At 38.3% G+C, this 20,634-nt stretch overlaps 1 long non-coding RNA gene across 1 annotated transcript in view; it reads left to right on the top strand.

The window, feature by feature from the left end:
- The first annotated feature begins 284 nt into the window (after positions 1–284).
- Positions 285–20,634, top strand: part of LOC116962645 — a 37,470-nt gene continuing 17,120 nt past the window's right edge. Inside the window, exon 1 of the long non-coding RNA XR_004407704.2 lies at positions 285–427. This is a non-coding gene — a long non-coding RNA (uncharacterized LOC116962645). The remainder of the gene's footprint in view (positions 428–20,634) is intronic.

The raw sequence follows: 20,634 nt of genomic DNA, 5'->3' as shown, positions 1-20,634 counted from the left end.
CTTTATTTATTTTCCATTCTGAGCACAGGAAGGCATGAGAAGAGGGACAGCACCTGCATCCCATCCATTTTCAGAACAAAGAATTTGACTTTCAGACCTGAAGGAACTGGAGGTGAGGGGTGACACTCTCTGTGTCTCTGCTCAGAACACGTATCAAGAACACAGTGAGAGGCCTATTGACTAGTTCTATCACATAGAAAGACAACGATAATTAAGAAGGACTTTGAATATTCAGGAGTATGAAACTAACTTTGCTTTTATATGTGTTCTTCTGTAGATAAAAAAGAAGCAATATTGTTGGGATGCCTAGGATTTCAAAATCTGACTTCATATTAAGCATAAAACATGTATTAAAACACATATTATAAGTCAAGAAGAACACATCTTTCAGTTTTTGAGACGTATTTAAAATACTGCGCAGATAAAGGTAAGAAAACATTCATTTCAGCTAGTCTTTCACTTTAATATGTGCCGATGAGTACAGAAATGTGAAAATGAAACAACTTAAGAATGTGTAGCTCAAATTACATATGAAAATCATCCATTCAAAGTGTGGATTTAATCATTTTTGTCTTAGTCAGCTCATTCTTTCAAACACCCGTTTCCCATTCCAGGTTACAATACTTACACTGTAGTGTAGATTACTATAATTAACAGGTTAAACACATGAAAACAGTTTTTTCCCCTTGATGTGCCTTTGGATCCTTTATTTTGCTAGCAGTTATACAGTAGAGTCACTTCCTACAAAGGAGAAACAACTGCCGCGGGGTTTCTTAATGCTGTTAATGTTCTTTTCTTTCCCTCCAGTAATAACAGTGAGAAATTATTGTCTGTAAATAAAAGAATATAATGGAGAATATGTGTCAGAAAAAGTATATTAAAAGCTGTATGTATAACATCCATAGGTACAGACTGTTTATATTTACAGGGTAGCCAATGTTTTTTATTAAGAAGATACAATGCAAACCTTTCTAATTTCATTGTATAGAGAAGCTCTTTTCTGATCCAAAGAAGTCCCTTCAGTTAGAATACAATTTAATTCTACAGAATAAGAAAGAAAATATCCTAGAAATGTATTTTGTGCTGTGATATTTACAGCAAAGATCAACATTCTTCTTGCTTTGTTTTCTCCACCAACACATGCCATGTGGCATATCCATAGATTTATTTATTTTTTAATCATATGTCCTGCTGATTATAACATAACTTAATGTACCAGCTGCAATTAACAGACTGTCAAAGGATCAACTAACAAGTGCTGATAAGCTTCATTTAACTAATTTGAGGAGTGGAAGTTTGATTTTCTTTTTTTTTTTTCCAGGAAGGTAGCTTGTTTCCTTATTTCCTGTCAAGTGAGCCAACTCCTGTGACCTGTAGTTAAAAGGGCCCTTTGTAATTAAGGCAGTGAGCCTCCAAGTGAACAGTTCTCACAGTGGGGGGGGGGGGGGGGGGGGGGGGGGGAGGGGGGAAGGAGGGGAAGGAAGGGGAAAAAGAAAAAAAAAGGAGGACGCATGACACTGCTTAACTAACTAATCGGAGCTGAGCCAATCCATTTTCCTGCAGGCCAGTCAGTGTACCATGAGCACGCAGATTCTTGCCCTTCATTGGCTTCGTGTCCATTTTATGGACCAGTGAGTCTATTAAAGAGCCTGGTGAGTGGCCTATCCGAGGGCAGGACTCTCTCCTCGTCGTCTGCCCATAGACTACCAGAAACTGATCAGCCGTGTTATATCAATAACGTTCTCACACCAGGTTGTGTAAATTGATCTTTTACAATTTCTCTCGGTGACAGTCTCTGTAACCAACAAGATAAATCATTCCTCCTGTGGCTTTTTTATTGATTGCTGAGACCTGTATAAAAATTACACTGCTCAAGCTGTGAAGTGAACATCCTCATAAAAGAAGACTCTCTATTTACAATCAAAATATGTTTGGGTCCAGATCAAGCACAGATTTACTATCCCAGCACCATAAGAGACCAGAATTTAACTGAGATTCAAAGCACTAACAAAGTAACCCACATAAACTTTTAAACTATGAATGGTGCACTACAACTCCGAGCAAAAAAGCAAACAAACAAACAAAAAAATTTCCAAGGTTATAAAGTCTTGTTGAAGTAAAGGCAGTCATAATAGCGAACCATCTGTTAAAAACAACAATGCAGAAGAACAGCAACACAATCAGACAGCTTTTTTTTTTTTTTTTTTGCAATTGCTTGTACAAACACTAACACAAATTGCTTTCTGATATCATTTTATCATCCATGCAAATATATATTTTTTAAATGGAACAATAAGATTTGAGAGCTCCTTACCTCTTCAGAAAATAAATATTCTACAACTTTGGGAGGTCTGGCAGCTGTAATATCATTCTAGGGAAATTGATTTAAGCTGCAGTACAGTATTGGCTTTACTGTTTTATTAAAGTAAAAAGTCTAATAGTGTTCCACATAGGGAATCAAATGCACCCATTGTTTTTAGGCAGCATCAACTCCACAATGATTATATTCCTTCCACTTTATACCATCATTTTAATTCTGTTAAAATAGTCACTAACCTCTGTTTTTTTAATTATTTAAAACTTATGTTAATATTGCTTATATACCCAGTTTAAAAGAGAGTCTTCTGAAGCAGGTGGACTTATACTGAACAAAATTGTTAAATCTTAAATCATCAAGCATGATGAAAGAATTAGCAAGTGTTTTAGAGGGCTGAAGAACAGATACCAGATACCAATTGCATTGCTTGTACTGACTCAGTCTGTGGCTTTGGATAGGACACTTGCTAGCCAATACCTCAATTTACCCATCTATAAAAAGGGTATTATATGATTGAGAGGAAAAAGGTCATTCCCATACCATGATAATTTAAATCAGTAGAGATACACCCAAATCAGCCTTGTCCTCTGGGAAAATGTGAAGTTTAAATTAGTGTTTGCAAAATACTCTGACACCCTTGATGATGGGACCTACAAGATGTAACGACAAGCTGTTGTTACGATGATTCTCTGACACCGAAATGAAGGATGCATTCAAGTATTTCATGTTATCAGAAAACTGTGCAGCCATGATTAGTGCTACCTGGGAGAACACTGCACAAAGTAGTCTCTCAAAATTAAATATTTTGTTAAAGGATCAACATAATTCCCAGGAGTTCCAAAAAGTTAATATTTTTCTGTTGATATCAAAATCCGTGATAGAGCTAAACACCTGTGATGCTGGAGAAAAGACAGAAAAATTATTCAAAACATTTTGTTTAAAAAAAAATGTGCACGTGTAACTAGATGTTATCTGTTTAGAACTGTTAAATTCTAAATCATACTAAATTATCTGAAATGGCAAAACCATATGCCATTTTTACCACTCAGAAACTGGTGGCTCAGTCTTTGCTACAGAGAGAAACCTCAGAAATAAGATGTTGTGCATTAATCTGAAAATTCAGAGTATGAAAATGATGAACTTCTTGCTAATGCTATAAATCTGTCCCTAAATGGCAGAAGCACCTCTCTATTTGCTCAGTGAGCAAGACGATTTCTCCACTTAAATGGAAAAGAAGGCAAGGAGATTTATTTTTTTTTTTTAATAAACATGGTTATGACTGCACTCCTGTTGTCTTGAGAGGGAGCTGACTTCAGGATAAAATCTGGTGGTACCTTCCATTCACTTCTCTATTCTTCTTTCTCTCTCTTGCCAAGATATTTTGAAAAGGGAGGAGTTGAAACAGTACTTATTAGAAAAACTTGATGGGAAAATCCAGTTCAAGGCCCAGGATCCAAAGACAAAGAACCAGGGTAAACAAAGGATTGCCTGTGGACAGTAGAAGTAGTGAAATATAAAAATTATGTTAAACAATGTATTTTGTCTATACTTTGGCATACTTTGGCAAAGAACTTGAATTATCCAAATCAGAAGATTATCTTTTCTTTACTATCTTTATTAATATGCTACTCTCTTGCATCTTAGTGGCGAACTGAAGAAGAGCATCAGTATCATTTGGGATTGAGGTGTTTTGTTTGTTTCCTTTAGACAAGAATGCAAAATAACTGGAGGTAATTTTTAGCAGCATCTTCTTGATTTCTCTTAATCCTGGATTGTGATGCGTCTTCAAGCAGCTCATTGGAAGCAATTGTGGGAAAAAGGCCATTCTCTTTTCAGCTGTTCTTCCAAACCCTAATGAGTTAACAATTGAAATACAGAAAGTTGCTTCAGAGGTCAGGAGAGTATATTCTACACAATAGTCACAGCATTTGAAACCATGACAGCACTATAAATTGACAAACTAAAGCAGAGCACTTGGTGGTCTGAAGTGGAGAAAAGAACATCAGCCGAGAGCGGTAAAAAGACGAGCCATGAAACCACACAGAAAAAGTGAGTGATTTTTTTCAGATCACCTTGTTAGAATTTAGTGTATCGGAGGTCAGACGAGTAGAACAATAATAAGGTCCAAGGTTGAATACCAGTGGGGAAGCTTAACCCAGGAGCTCCAGGTCAACCATAAGTGAATGAAGTAGAACAGTGAAAGAGTAGTCGCCCGGGAAGGGAACGCACAAAAGTCAGCGGGTTAAGGGGAGGAGCCCGCCAGTTATCAATTAGACTAAGAGAAAGCCCAGGCTCAAGCACCTGGGATAGAAAAATAATCCCAGTGTGATGAAAAGAGATTTTCTCCTGTGCACGGTTCTCACTCTCTGGTTTTCAGGTTTTGCGAAAGTCGAAATGTTGTGGCACTAAAGATCTTAAATCTGTAACAGATGAGAAAATGCAGGCCAGTTGGATGCATTTTCCCCCTGTCTTATGTGCATATGACAATGTTTTCGTCCCACGCCGGACAGTCTGCTGAGATAAAGGAGGCATAAAAATAAAGTTCTTTTAAAAACATGAACAAACACATGCACACATGCACACACACACACACGTACACCCCTTGTAAGTGGGTGCTTTTTTAACTTCTGGTTTTGTCTTTAGAAAAGTACAATTCACACCAGTTTTATTTTTAACTTATGAGGAGGAATTTCTCCACATTTGTGAAGAAAATTTCTTCAAGGGATTGAGCAGAAAATAATTAAGCATTTTACAGTGTAGTATGTATACATATGTGTTTTTGCAAAATGCCTATACAAATTCATATTCCTGTGAACATGCATCACTTAAATTAGTAGGAGTTTTGCCCTTGATTTCATAAGAACTAGAACAGACCCAGAAGAAAGCACATCATTTCTGATATCCCATAGTTCAGGGTACATCAAAAATATCCAAGTTATGATAGTCCACTAAAATGGACACACATTTTTTCTCCTATTCCGACATCCACGTTTGAATTGTTGTAAAGAACACACAACTATGGCATTCCCTTTGTATGCATCTGTGTGCATGGAGTGGATGCAAGGGAGGAGTCTGTGCATGTATCCATGCAGCAGAAGTTTTGTGCAACATCTCCAGTAAATAGCTGAAGTATTTTTTAAGCCTCATGAGCAAAATGTAGAAAAAGGTCAAGGATGCATAATGTCAGACAAAGTCAAGCTCTAAACATACTCTATTTGTAACCCACCACCCTATTTTTCTATTTGTCTATTCTTAACCTCACATTTCTAAGGAATTATATGGTCCTGGCCTGCTGCTAAAACCAGCAAAACTCTTACAAGCAGAGTAAGTCTCACCAGCTGTAGTAAAGCATACGGTATCCCTACTATCCTCTGGTGTGTACATGCTACTTTTTGGGTTACAAAAGACCCATTGTAAAGGTATTGTGATAACTTTTCGAACTCCTTCCCTTTTGCCTCTCCAGAACAACAGTATTAGTGCAGATAAAACAGGGGCTGACTGCTGAGCACACAGGTACACCCTGCTCCACAGCCAACCCTTTCCCACCACCACCAAAGAAGATGCAGGGATTGCATTGCCAAGTGGCAGCTTTCTGCTTTAAACAAGATGAGTTTTCTGACCTGAAAGCTCCTCCTCCAAAAACTGAAGCAGAGAATCCCAGAGACGAAAAAAAACTTTTTTCATCAAAAGAATATCAGTGGTGGACCCTGAAATCTATCAGGACTGGAGAAAAAATATGGCCTATTTAAAGAAGCTAGGAAAGGAAAAAATATAAGAAAGGAACACATAATTCAAGGACTGCAGTTTTCAAGCTCGTGACTGGTTATCATGCTTGTTTGGGAAAAATAATTGAATATGAAGCTATGGTCTTAGTACATATGGTGCAGGAGAGAAGTTGCAACTCCTTCATGAGTTGATTTAAAAATATGGTTTGTCCAAAGGAAAATATACTTGAATTTGATGTATTTCTCTCTAAATGGTTCTTTTTTTTTTTTTTATGTCATTATACAGCTAGATCTACATCCTGGAAATTATGGGTAGTCATGCCAGATGTAAGCATGAGAATCAAGAAAAAAAAGTATAAAAATATCCCTTGTTTTAAGAGAGAAGATCCTTTATAAGATATTCCGCAAAAATGTGGGTGGCAAGAGCATTTCTTTTGTGTGCAAGAGCGGAAGTTGAATTAACTAGTATTAGTATTTAATATGCTTTTCTTAGAGAAAAGTTTGTTTCTTTAACTTCACACACAGGGGGAAAGTGGTGCACCATTCAGTTTAATGACCATTTTTTCCTTCTTACAGGAAAATCCAGTTTCCAACCCAAGTTAGCAACATCTGTCTGGGGTGCTACTCCCAGACAAGTCATTGTTTGCAGCATTCCCAAATAGTGTTGCATTTGCCCTCGTGAGTCTGTAAAAGTACTCTGTATGCATTAAAGCTCATGTATGTAAATTTTTTATACTGCAAATAGTCCTAAGTCATCAAGTTCAAAGAAATAATTGATGATTTGGTAAAGGCTGTTCCATTAACTGAGTCTGCTGATCCAATGTTACAGTAAACTGAGGTAACAGTGGTAGCTTCATTTGTCAGCAATATGAAATAAAGTGTAGGCCAGTAGTTTACCAGTTACATGGTTAGAGTTAACTGAACCTAACACTCCACAGTCTTGAGGAAGGATTTGGATCCAGTTCAGATACCAAGGGTGCAGTTCAGTTTAAGGTAAAGACATCTAAGTCTACATGAAGACGTTGACATGTGGTCTAGATGTCCAAGCTCCTGTTATAGTCCATGAAGATTCATTTAGAAGAGGTTAGAGAGTGATTCAGCTCATTTTGGTGTAGATATGTGCTCAGCTGAATTGTTCTCCAGGCTCCATCGGCTGCACTAACTACATCTCCATTGATACCCTGAGAACTTAGACACCTACCTCACATGTAGACACCTACACTGTAGGCACCTAAATTTAAGTGTTTGAGTCTACAGATATATATAGATATAGTCTATATCTACCCATCGTTAGATAACTAGGTAGGTTAGTTGGAATAGCTGCAAAATCATCTGCATCTGAGCTGATTTTTCTGTGTTCCCCTGGCAGTCAGTAAGAAAGAATAATCACTTGTAAAGTGAGATTCATCTCACCCTGCAGTGAAAGAAGCCAGATGAGTTATACCATAAAACGTGTATTATTTTCCACTGAAGATAACAGAAAGCTAGTTCACATGAAGACATTTACATAAATGGGACAAAGCTCTCCTTGGGTCCCAAACAGTTATTGAGAGATGGAGAGATTTGAAAGAAGATAATGAGGTGGCTTTTAGAATTGTTGGTGAGGGTGATCTCCCAAAGGAGGAGGACACCACTGACATCCCATGTGAACTCTAACCAGGAGATGGTGGATGTCTGTTGGAGACTCTGACAGAAACACCACTATGAAATATAGATAAGCTAAATCCAGAGGAGAAAAATCATGTTTGGTGTGATAAGGAAAGAAAACCCAGTAGATGGACTTGAGGTAATGACCCTATGAGCTTGAAAAATGGTTATTGATGTTGTCTTTTCAACAGACGTAAGCAGGAAATAACAGCAGCTGTCAGTGCTTGAAAGGGGAAAAAAATGCAGTTCTCCAAATAAAAGTTAAGGTGAGTTGTAGGTAAGCAATGGAAACAGAGTAGGATGCATCTTAGATATGCATTGAAAAGAGTCAACAAAATTCAGATATGACCTGGATGTGAGAGATCAGGAATAAGTGTGAGTTAGCAATGACAATATGCATTACCCGTGCAGTAACAGACAGGAAAAAGGTTAAGGTTCTTCTGCTCTGGCTCTGCTGAACTTGAGCTCATGGGTGGACATTCACAAGGATATGTTAGCCAGTAAAGATGAGGGGTTTTCTTGGGCAGAAGGCAGATTTGGCAAAGACAGATATCTATATGGCCCAAAACAGAACTGTCATAGTTTAAGCCCAGAGGGTAACTGAGCAACACGCAGCCACTTGCTTACTCCTTCCCCCTATGTGATTGGGAGGAGAGAATAAAATGAAAAGCCTGAGGGATCAAGACAAGTACAGGGACTCCCCAGTTATTGTCATGGGCAAAAGACAGGCTCACTGGGGAAGAAAAAGAACATAAATTTAATTTGAAAACCATCACTACCAACACTAATTTACCAGTCAGAGTAGAACAGTAAGGAATACAACCACATCTTAAAAACACCTTCCCCCCCACCCCTCCCTTCTTTCCAGGCTCAACTTCCTTCCTGATCTTCTCTCTCTCCTCCCCCACTGCAACTCAGGGGGATGGGGAATGGGGGTTGCGGTCAGTTCATCACCCATTGTTTCTGCCGCTCCTTCCTCCTCAGTGGGAGGACTCCTCACACTCTACCCCTGCTCCAGTGTGGGGTCCCTCCCATGGGAGACAGTCCTCCATGAACTTCTATGATAGGAGTCCTTCCCACAGAGATACAGCTCTCCACAAACTGCTCCAGTGTGTGAGTCCTTTTTGTGGGCTGCAGTCCTCCCAGACACAGGCTGCTCCAGTGCAGACATCCCTCAGAGTCCTGGCCTTCTTCAGGCACAGCCACCTGCTCCAGCATGGGGTTCTCCATGGGATGCAGGTCAACATCTTCTCTACCATGGACCTCCATGGGCTGTAGGGGGTCAGCCTGCCATCCCACCACAGGCTGCAGGGGAGTCTCTCCTCCTGTCTTCAACTGACCTTAGTGTTTGCATAGGTATTTCCCTCACAACTTCTCAGTTTCCCCTTCTTAAATATTTTATCACGGAGGCAAAGACAACATTGATAATTGGTTCAGCCTTGGCCAGAGATGGGTCTGACTTGGAGCTGGGGGAGCTTCTAGAAGCTTCTCGCAGGAACCATCTCTGTAGCCCCCTTCCCTACTACCAAAACCCCACCACACACAAACCTAACACAAGAACTGATAGCTACATTTATGTTTACAAAATTATCCGAAGATAAGAAGAAAAGTATGGAAAAGGAGAGAAGGTAATCAGGAAAAGAGTCAGTGGCTCTTCATACACAAGTGGAGGGAGTCTTGAGGGATCTAAGACAGCATATAATGAAGAGAGATTTGAGTGTTAAAACAGCTCAAAGGGGAAAGAGCATAGAAAACTAAAAGAAAAAGAGCATGTGAAGTTAGACATGAATGAATTCTGCTCTAGAAGCAGGAAGGGTGCCTGACGTGTTGTTGAGAGACATGCCAGTGAAGACTGATGGATCGGAAAGTGCTGAAGAAATAATTGGAAGAGGAGGAATCCCAGACAGTCATTATACATGGTCCAAAGGGACATGGTCAAGGAAATGGGACTTGTTGTGTACTCAAGAAGACCTGTAGTGTTTCCTTACTTGCTTGCTTGCACATTCATAATGTGACAGAGACTAGACCATATTTACCTTGTAGGGAAAAAAAAAGCAAAAGAGGACAGATGTTCCAAAAAAATAAATGTACAGGAGTATGAGTTGGGCAAAGGTGATCTGGGGATGTAGTGTGAGTGTTTTCTATGACATGTGAAACACTGAGTGATTCCTTTGAGCTCCTGAAGAAACTGTGTGCCTTCAATAAGAAGGAATGAATACACCCCACCAGTGTGAAACCCTCATCTGTCAGATGTGGCTGTCCCTGCGGTTGTGGAAGAGGGATTCCTGATCACAAGAAATGGCAGATGTAACACTTCAGCTCCCCTGCCCCCAGTAGATTTAGATTCTGCAGCTGTAAAATGGGTCTTCAGCAGTTAAAATGTTAATAGACTCTTATCAGAGTCGTGCTATTAGCTGTACTTCATTTTCCTGTACAGTTATAAAACCTATATAAATTGGATATGTAGATTTATCAGTTTGTTAGACAGCATGGCAAGTTCTGATCATCTTAGAGTATCTCTTAGCACATTTTTCCCAGTTGACCGAAGACCAAAATGACTGATCACATCTTTGTTAAAAATTGCAGACTGGGACACTGGAAAACTGTGGGAGTAGCAGTTCATTGAGGTAAACCACAGATACTCTCTTGTGTTAGTGCAGAGTGGCAGAGTGGACAGACAATCGGTGTGATCCAGGCTGTCTGTCTTCATAAAACCAGTGAATCCCTGACTATGGACTCTAAAGGGCTCTGTGAAAAAAGTGGCTAAAAGACCACAGTTAAAAATTTCAATGTTGGTCAGCCCTGTTATTCAACCTTCAGCATGGAAAATATTCAGAGTTCGCACTAAAGAAGAAAGATAGATATAAATATGAGATAAGTTATTACCATGGAGGCCATAATTCCCTCTCCTCACCCATAATAGAAAAGATCAGTTCAGAAGAAAGACTTTACAGTTTTCAAAGATTTTGCAGAATAGGTGATCCTGGGCAAATCAACACCAACTATGCTGTTTCAAATAGCATTTTCTGTACAAAGACAATATTCTTTTGTGGCAGTGCTGGATCAAGTTAGTACAAGAATTTTGTGGGAAATTAAGTTAATGGCACCACCACTAACTTGTTTCCAAATTCAGTATAGAAAGATGTCTAACAAGTGGGCAGTCAGAAATGAGGGCATTACCTATCCCCTTTCAAAAAGGGACAAAAATATATCCTTAGAAAGTTCAGTTCACTCTGGTGAGGGGGTGGAATGATTTTCACCCTTTTCTCATCAACTGGAATGCTTTTCACAGCCAACAAATCACAAGGTACAGTTAGGCATAAGACCACTTCTGTAGGAAAATGTGTTCATGTTAAAAATGAATAGAAATTATAGCAACAGAAGAAAATGAAACTTGCAAGCCTGGAGAAATAAAACAACTTGTTATTTATGATAAACAACAGGGGATTGTTGTAGGTCTGAAGCAATCAAAAGAATCTTGCACCACAAAGCAAATCTGAACAAAAATAATAATAATACTTAGAATTCAGACTTTTCATTTATTGAATTGTTTCTGTACAACAAGCTGTACAGAATAACACAATACATACTAATGCTCTAGAATTAGTAATGAAATAACCTAGTTGTAAAAGAATATAGAGCTATACAGAACAGAGAGCTGTTATTTTGTTGGTTCACATGCTTCTTACTCAAATATTCATTGTGTGTACTTTTCTTCTCTGTCCAAAAAGTGTTCCTCACATTAGTTTTTAAGAGTGTAGGAGTGCATTTAATGATTAACTGGGAGAAATAACTGCTCAATAATGCATTACCGTGTGTGGACCTAAACTGGATCACAGTCCTTTATTTCAGTGGCTTTTCAATTCCCTTTGTTATTATTTTTATGGTGCACTCCCCAGTCCAAAATCTAACTTCTTCCATGCTTTTTGATTTGTGCCCTTGTTCACACTTGATACAACTGCTAAACTCAAAGGAGTAAATATAGCTCTTTTTCAAGCCCCAATAGTAGGACACAAAAAATCAATGATCACTGATTTCTGCTTTTTAAAAATTTGCAAACCCATAACAAACCTTATCCTGGTCTGCTCAGAAAATTCAGTATTCCAGTGGTGCACAAGTCAGGACACTATTTGGTCTTATCCTCATGTAAGAAAAACAGTGTATGTCTGTCAATGCCATCCAGACAATTGAAATTGAAAACCATTTTTAAATTCAGGTGCATTTAATACTTAGACTTGTATTCTTGCAATAAAATAAGAACTCTCCAGAAAGATGGTCTGAAGGCTTTGTCAGGAAAGTATTATTTCTTTTTTAATCATCATCTGCAGTGTGAGCACAGAAGGAAGAAGCATTTTCCCAAAAAAAGTTTAGTGGAGCTTGTGCTCCCAATGCAGAAAGATTTTTTTCTTCCTTCTTGAAGAAATACAACAGCTAATTATCCTTGGAATAGCTGAAGAAAGGGAAGGAATTACCCTCCTGTGTCATTTCAAGTATGTCAAAATACTTCCTGGCTCTCTCAGGGTACTGATGATTCCTTCCTAGCAGCTACCTTCTCCAGCAGAGTCTTCATCATCTTGCTCAATTATTAAGGAATAAACACACATACACATCTTCAAAGCTGCACATATGCTAAAATTTGCCTGCATGAGAAGTGTATCCATGAGCTTAAATAATGAACACCTCTGCAGCGTGCAAAGTCTATCTGAGCTGACCTTTGAAGCTTTCGGATTGCAAAGAGCAAAGGAGACTAAATTCTTTGAACAGACTGTTATAACTTGTTCACCTAAGTCTTTCAAAGACTACTGGACTGCCAAAAAGTTTATTTTATCCACTAAGATAGGTGAATAAAAATATGGAAAGTTAAGCACACAATATCGATAAAATGGAGAGAAAGTAACGCAATAAGATTACACTTTATCTCAATTTTACCAAAATTAAATAGAAAGATTTTTCTATGTGAAAAGAAGGTACATAATGAAACTAAAAAAAAAAAAAAAATATTGAAAAGCTAGAAGAAGCAGAAATCCTGTAGCTACAAAGCATAAGCTATTCACTGATTGTCTGGAATAAGAAAGAAGAATCAAAAGCTGGATGTTTCCGTAAGTGTCTTGTTCATACTTCATTGCACCTTCCTTTGAAGTGTGTGGCTTTGATCACTGTTCACAGGACAGTGGACCAAATGGACTTCCAGTGTGATACAACTTAACATTCCTGTGATCCTGAGTGCCGCAGGATTCCTTCATGCTAGAAGACATTCAGCATGATGGATAAACTTCTGAGACTTTTGGGGAAGTAACAGATATCCTAGATCATTTTGCTCTTTCTCCAAGAACTGTTTTTCTCAGCTGTTGTCCTTCCTCTATATTATATTTGATGTGAATAGACCTTTATCTATTTTTACTGCCCAGGCCAGTAGCCTTACAGAAAAGTTTATGAAACTGGTGAATAGAGGAATGATAGAACTTTGGTCAGAGAGAAGCTAGCAACAGGTGAATGAACGCCTATAGCTCAGAAGTCTGATTTCATTCCCAGTCCTGCAGTGGGACAGATCAATTTTTCTCCAGACTTTACCCAAAAGCCCCATGGGAACATGTTCACATAGCTATTACATACTGCAGGTTTTATTCAGAACACAGCTGTGCCAGGATAAACCTGGTTCTCATGCATGTGTTTAGGAGCAAATTTTGTTATTCATTCTCCACCCTTACGTAAACTGAAAATCAAGAACTGCAGACCAGGATACATGAGGCTCCAGTGACCCTTTGCTCACTAAAAAGTGCATGGGTCAAAGTTAGGTGGGTGTGACCCTGTGATTTTCATGGCAGTCTTTTGTCCAGGATTATTGCTTTTAATTTGAACTGTTCAGAGTGATTTTTCTCTTTCTTTTTGGCACAAACCAGTGCATAGGGAAATGCTTCTGCAAGGAAACAAAATCTCCTTCATTTTGTGGAATCCACTAGACAATGAGAAATATTCAATTATACCCTCTCCAAATACAAATTTAATTTCCCATGTTTCCAAAACCGTCTCATAATACTAGATTGTTCCTCTTTCTCACTCGGTGTCTGTATATACATTTTTTTTCCTTTTACTCTAAATCTTTCTTCTATACTGAAAAATTGCCTTCACCACTAGAATAACTACTATTAGTGTATTTCATGCAACCATTGGCTCTCCTATAAAAGTCCCTCACTCTTCATGACAGCTGTTCTTGGCCCCAAAATTACTGGACCTAAGCCAAAGTTCTTCACAGTTCAGCAACATTTGCTCAATTCTTGTCATTCCATCACAGAGATGTTGGTAAGATCAATAGAAGATACTTTATAAAAGTAACCTTTTCCTCACTAAAAGACCAGCATTTTACTTTTTGAAAGGGAAACACTTTACTGAAAATTTCTACTCTTGAAATCTCTAATTAGTTTCCAGCTGAGATATCCATCTTCCAAAAAAACTACTTTTTGTTTAGTTTCACCCCTCTCTCTCTCTCTTTGCATTTTAAGAATTTCTTTCTTGTTTGTCAAGGAAGGCAATATACTAACAGTGCATACATTATTTTTCACTCTTCCTTTTCCACTAATTTCTCAGTGATACTCTAGTTTGTAAAGTCATAACATGTGCAAGCAAAGGAAGCTACTGGAAGATCTGTACAGTTGCCAAGATGGCCCAAGGCTGTTCTCTCACTTCTTGGACATGGATCTTTGCACAACACCATACCTTTTCGACACTTAAACAGCAGGATTTTTCAACCCCGCTGTTCTTGAAGCCAGGTCTGAAATCCAGCCAGAAACCTCCACTGGTTTAGTAACTACCAGTTTGCACATTAAGTGATACAGGATGACCAGGTGTCAGGTAGTCCATGGTCGTCTGCTTTAGCAACCCACTGTATCCTGGGTAAATTTTAATATTCCATTATTTCTTTCACTGGCAAGTGAGTCTAGCTGTCTGAAAGACTGCCTCTCACACTGCAAGATTTTTCTGCTGCAGAAACTAAATCCAGTGAAACACAACTTTCTGGGACCAGAGCCAGGTCACTCTCAGTTCAGTGGCCTTATCTTTGAATTTAGAATTAAGGGCTCATGCACGCCTCCTTTCATGAGAAGCAAACCTCTTTCTTTCAGTGATCCATTCCCTCAAATATTGAATGGTGCTACCATTAGACTGCATATTTGCACACATGATGAGATTTTACTGGCAAAAATTGCTGCAGAGTTTTATTCCTCCTTGACTGAATATCTGTCACTTCCAAACTGATGTTAATTGATGCCTCCTTGCTGTGGTGGTGGGAGTTTCAGAACAGATGTTAATACAGCAATGAGCATGTTAAGGAAATTTAAAATATAAAAAGACTAACTTCTGCTTACAGTCTATATATACTACTGCAGATTTATTGAAAAACAAAATAAAGAATATACTTAGCTGCTAGGGGTGGAGTCTGAGATTAACACATTCGCTGCATTTCTCAAACCGAAGCTGTATGAATAGACCTAGTTCCCTTCCTCCTTAAGTAGCATTTTAAATGTATCACATATCTTTTGTGTGCACCAGGTAAGCATCTGGGATAGTAGGGCCTACTGATACACTGGTTTTTTACTCTAGCACTAGCATCTACCATGAGAGATACAAGTCAGCTGAACTTAGAAAATATTGCTGTTAAATAATTACAGACTATCTTTAAATTATGGCTTAGTGTTTCTGAAAATGACTGTATCATCCATCAAAGTATACTGTAAGCTTTTTAAATAAATGTATCGTGTAAATATATTTTGTAAGATTACATGCAAATGCCTTTTTTTTCATTTGTATTCATATTTATTCGTAAGTCCATTATTTGAGATTCAAGATGGGATAAATCTAAATATGAAGCTTTTTATGCTGCCCTGTAAGTTATACAGTATAGTTTAATATTAAGATTTTACTAGACAGTTACACAGTACTCAGTTTTAATATGGAATACTTCATCATGTTCATTATTGCCTATTTAGACTCATGTAAACTGACACTCCTGAAATAAGCAAGCTTTAAAACGTTAATATAAATGTTATGCCTCTTTTAATTGCAATAGACATCTCATTAAGTAATTTAATGCTGATGGGACCTCTTACCAATACACAGAAAACATACTTTGCCCAACTTTTATGTACAATACAATATGATGGAAATTTTTTTTTCCACAGTGACATTCATCAACTTTCCCTTTGCTCTCCATATCCTGCATGAGGAAGCCCTAGCAGCAGGCTGCCTCAGCGGGCTGGGTTAGTCGGTTCAGATCAGCACAGCTTTACCCAGGTTGTACCTGACTGATCAGGACTAACTAGCAGGACCTGTTGGATGCAGCACCAGACAAATGAGAGCTACCTAGACCATGGCCATGGTGGAATTAGTTCTTCATCTAGGTGGAGAGAAAAACATGCATGACATTTTCATTAGCCTAGAAGGCAGAAACATCTGGTTACTTGGTTCAGCTCATCAGCAGGAGAGCCTGTAGTTGATTAGCCCTTCTCTCAGTAGTAGGCGTTACTACAGTCAGTGGGAATTACTAAACATGGTTTCAGGGGACTGACGTTAATTTGGCTTGCCAAAATAATATGCAATTTTTTAAGGAGTTTGTGTTAATTAGTTGTATAATTTGATGTGATGTGATTGGGTTTGCACAAAGAAAAGCAGAGCAGGGTTTGCTATTAGAAGCTGCAGTAGGAGAATCAAGAGGTGGCACTTAAATAGTGCACAGTATGAATTTGCAGCAGTGAAAGGCCTTAGTTCATGATCTAATTATACAATGGGATTCCCTTTCTCAAAAGCTAAAAGCCTTTTATTTCTTTTAAGATGTTTTATTTTGATTACTGTACTATTAATTCCTGTGCACCTACTATTTTACCACAGATTAAGTTAATTTGGCCATCTCATTTTGGCCTGTTTTGTATAATATCCCACTTTTAGCAGAAAAGGAATATCTAAAATGATAAAATTAGCCAATTTATAGTTTGTATAATTCCTCACTACATCTCTCTGCCTGCCTTCTACTCTTCATTCACTAACTCTTTCACAACTATTATTGGCAATTTAAGCTTCTTTGCTACCTGTGAAAAGATATTCAGTGATAGCACTGATGTCAAAATTACAATTTCTGCCAGGATAACTAACTGTGTAGTCTGGGAGCTTAGAAACATAGATGAGGTAGTCAACATCCTCTCATTAAAAGATCTTGCTGCCTGTTGGGTGTTGGAAAAATTTCAGAAGGTTGCACTGAGGGGTGTCTGCTGAGGGCTTTGGCTGAATGAAAGGGCTGTTTGGGTATTTTTCCTCAGGATTTACTGAGTATGGGATTAGATGACAGAAGTAAAACTCAGAAATAGCATACTCTTCCACGTTTCTCTGTTTTTCTCATCTTTCTTGCCTATTTGAATGGTAGATTCTTTGGGCTGACATCTATTTCTTCCTATGCATTTGTACAGTGCTCGGCACACCGAGTTGCTAGTCCCGGTGGTGGCCTCCAGGCACAGCTCACATAGTCATGCCACTTAATTAACTCACAGCTCTCCCCCATTCTCTGCTACTCCCCACCTAGTATTTTAACATTCCATATCACCTCCACAAGGAACAGGGGGCAGGAATTTATTTATCACTATTTCTATGGGGAAGGAAGTTTGAAACATATGGTATGAGGTATTAACACTATCCAAATTTAGCCACATATTTACTCAGGAGATTTGTCTCCTTAAGCTGTTTGTGTTGTTAATGGCTACTGTTTCATATCACCCCTGAAGAGAGACTTTCTCCCTCCATCAATTGTCAGGTGCCAAAAGTTAGGCAGCACGGACACTACCCCAGGATTTCCATTTCTATCCTTCTGGAGGAAAACAGCTTGATGTTTGAAACCCACTCTCCACCGGGGATGGCCAAGAAGTAGAGAGAAACTTATTTGCATGTTGCTTGAGAGAGGTCCTCCGGGGACTGAGGTTTCCTACAAACTTTCTGGGCAATGGGGAACCTTCTTACACACTGCTGAAAGTTTGCCTGAACCTTGCATGCTGATGTGCAAACTTCTCAGAGATGTTCACAAATCTCAGAGCTGCCTGAAATCTCATACAATGCAGGTTTTCTATGATACAAGCTTCCCTCATAAATGTTTCACAGAGCTCTCCTCTTCAAGTTTCTAAAAAGAGGCACTGCATAATTTATGGGATGCTCTGTTCAACATCCAACCCCTGTGAAAAAGCCCTGTAGTTTGGGTACAACTTCATATAGAATAGCGAGTCCACCAAACACAGAAGAGAGAAGAGTCATAATAGACTCTTTGTCTGAACCATCAAGGCTTGGGAGATATGAGCTTACTAGCGGGAAGTTTTTAAGAGTCTGAGGTACAGAAAGAGTGGTGTCAAAGGAAGCGTGTGTAGTGCGTAGTGGAGTTGGTATTACACATAAATAAGAGGAAAGTGTGCAAGTACAAAAGGCTGTAATTCCATTGAGCAGATCTAGTAACAGAAAACTGAAAAAAACCATTTCACTTGCAAAAGCCAGCACTGAGGATGCCTGGACAGGTTCCAGGTAATTTCCATTAGGTTCAGCAAGGTCACTGGTGTCCATCAGGATGTTTATCTGTGTAAAGCTGAGCTGTCTGTCACAGGATCACTTGAACCCTTTATGAAATTAAAGCCTTAAAATACTCATGTGCTTGCTATTTGTTTTCTATTTGAATATAATTTATTACTGAAACCATATTTGTTTACCTTGAGGAGTCGGTACATATACAGCAATTTATATTTACTCTTTTAGGCCCTTATGCATACTACCTACCATACTGAACAGTATTGCCTGTTTCTGATGTGCCCTCAATTACCTGCCTCTTTGACTGTTGTCGCCTATCTTATGCCTAGCTTTCAAGCTCATGGAGAGTCAACTTCTGTATTTCTTTCAAGCTTTTGCAGAATGAATTTCTGTATTTTGTTCTGTATCTTCTACCCCATCTATCACAGTGGTGTCCATGACTGAGAATACTAGGAACTGCATAAATGCTAATACTAAGCAAGGTTGATAGGAGAGAACTAATGCATCTGAAAAATACTAAAAAATAAATGCGTAATTTTGATCACTAAGGACACTTCATATACAAGGATGTTGTAAGGCCGATGGTTTAATTACTTGTGTAAGACACTCAGAAACAGCACAGTAGACAGACTTGAAAAGTTCCTGATTATTATCAACTCCTGTGCTATATATGGGTAAATATCTCTATGTCAGAAAGATATGCCCCTCAACCTGAAATTTCTTTGAGGAAACTTACTGACTTAAGTCAAGTTGACTTCTACAGTCTCATAGTGCAACTATGCAAACATTTCTATTGATGTAGAAAGGTCGTATCTTAGTTTATTTAATGAAAGGTAGTAGCAATTAATTGAAAAGCAAGGCATAAGTACCATGCTAATAACTAGGACTATAGAAATCTATACTTTGAGGGAGGTAAAATTGGTTCCAGTGAATATGAAGACAATTTTCAGATTTTACATGGTTACAAAGGAGGAAACTGATATAGATATTAATAGTAAATTTCCTTTCTTAGCAAAACTGCCTTCTCTTTGTTTCCCTCTCTCCTGTTCCCATCGCTTCACCAAGTGATATCAGAAGGACTCAAGCCAGGCAATTTTCCTACTTTTTGGTGCATTACAGAAATACCCTGAGAACAATTGCTGAATGAATGGATTTTAAAGTCAGCAGTGGTATCAATACTGAAGGAGATACAGAACCGACATCTGAGTCTTACCTAGAACAAGACTGTCATTTCTTAGGCACCTGCCTGCACCATGCTATTCCCATATGAACTTTTAGACTTACAAAATACAACAACAGGGTTTTCATCTCTATCAGAGGCACTAAGATTTCTCCTGATGTGATAGCCCAGAATTCTCCTGGAGGACCTGAGAAAACTGGAGTTTCTTGTACTACCATTTTCATTCCTGTATCCCACATATATTTTCCCTGTGAAGTGGGTTACAGCTTGGGAATGCCCAGTCCTGTGAAAGGTACATTACTCAGAGGTGCATAAGTCAAAAGCTTCACAACAGAAATGACAAGGAAGTCTAGTAGAAGAGAAAGTACTGACATTACAGAACAGTTGCTGTAAATATGCAGATCCCTTTTCTTTTTAACTCTTCATCTTTTAAAACAGGGCTGAATTCTCCATTCTTCATCTCATTTCCAGATGTGATTATTACAATTTTTCAATCAGCATAGGTTCACATAACAGTTTGAGTGGATACTTTCCCCTGTTAAAAAAAAAAATCAAGCACAATTAAAACTTGTTGAAACTTCTTATTCTAGCAGTGGATTACAAGAGACCAACAACTTAAATTTAAAAAACACTGTCTATGTGTACCTAAATTTTAAAATAATCTATTTATAAGCACATATAAATGGGTTACTATTTATGCTGAGTTGAACATTTCTTTTCTTTTTAACCTTTTAGCCACAGACTTTTTCCTAATACTGTGTAAGACTGCAGCTCTTTACCTTAAAAATTTCCTAAGTTTTATTCAAGCATCCTCTGATGTTTGGATCTTGAAGAAAACTACAGAACAACATAATGTTATAGCTTTTGGAGACATCAGTGTCACAGGTTAAGTGCTTTATTTGAGGATCTGCAAAATGTGAAAACAGAGAAACAGTAATGGGAAATATAATTAGACTGTGTCACAAGGTGTGTGCAGAAAGGAGGGAAAATGGTCTGTTCAACCTTAACTTTCATATTCCTGACTTCTAAGTACGCTGCTGTCTCATCTAGGAGAGGCCAAACACAGATCTGGTATGGAATTGTGCAGTAAGATCCCCAAATTAAACAATTAAGTAATACAATTAAAAAGCTTTTTTTAATAAAGGTTTAAGAGTAATGAGGCAACAAGGATTCACCGTATGGCAACATTTCATTATGAAACTCAGTTAGACAGCAAAACT

The sequence above is a fragment of the Tyto alba genome, unplaced genomic scaffold (assembly GCF_018691265.1).
Source record: "Tyto alba isolate M040663 unplaced genomic scaffold, T.alba_DEE_v4.0 Super-Scaffold_45, whole genome shotgun sequence".
NCBI classification, from domain to species: domain Eukaryota; kingdom Metazoa; phylum Chordata; class Aves; order Strigiformes; family Tytonidae; genus Tyto; species Tyto alba.
The sequence above is the reverse complement of the archived record's forward strand: the minus strand, read 5'-3'. Positions and strand labels throughout refer to the sequence as shown.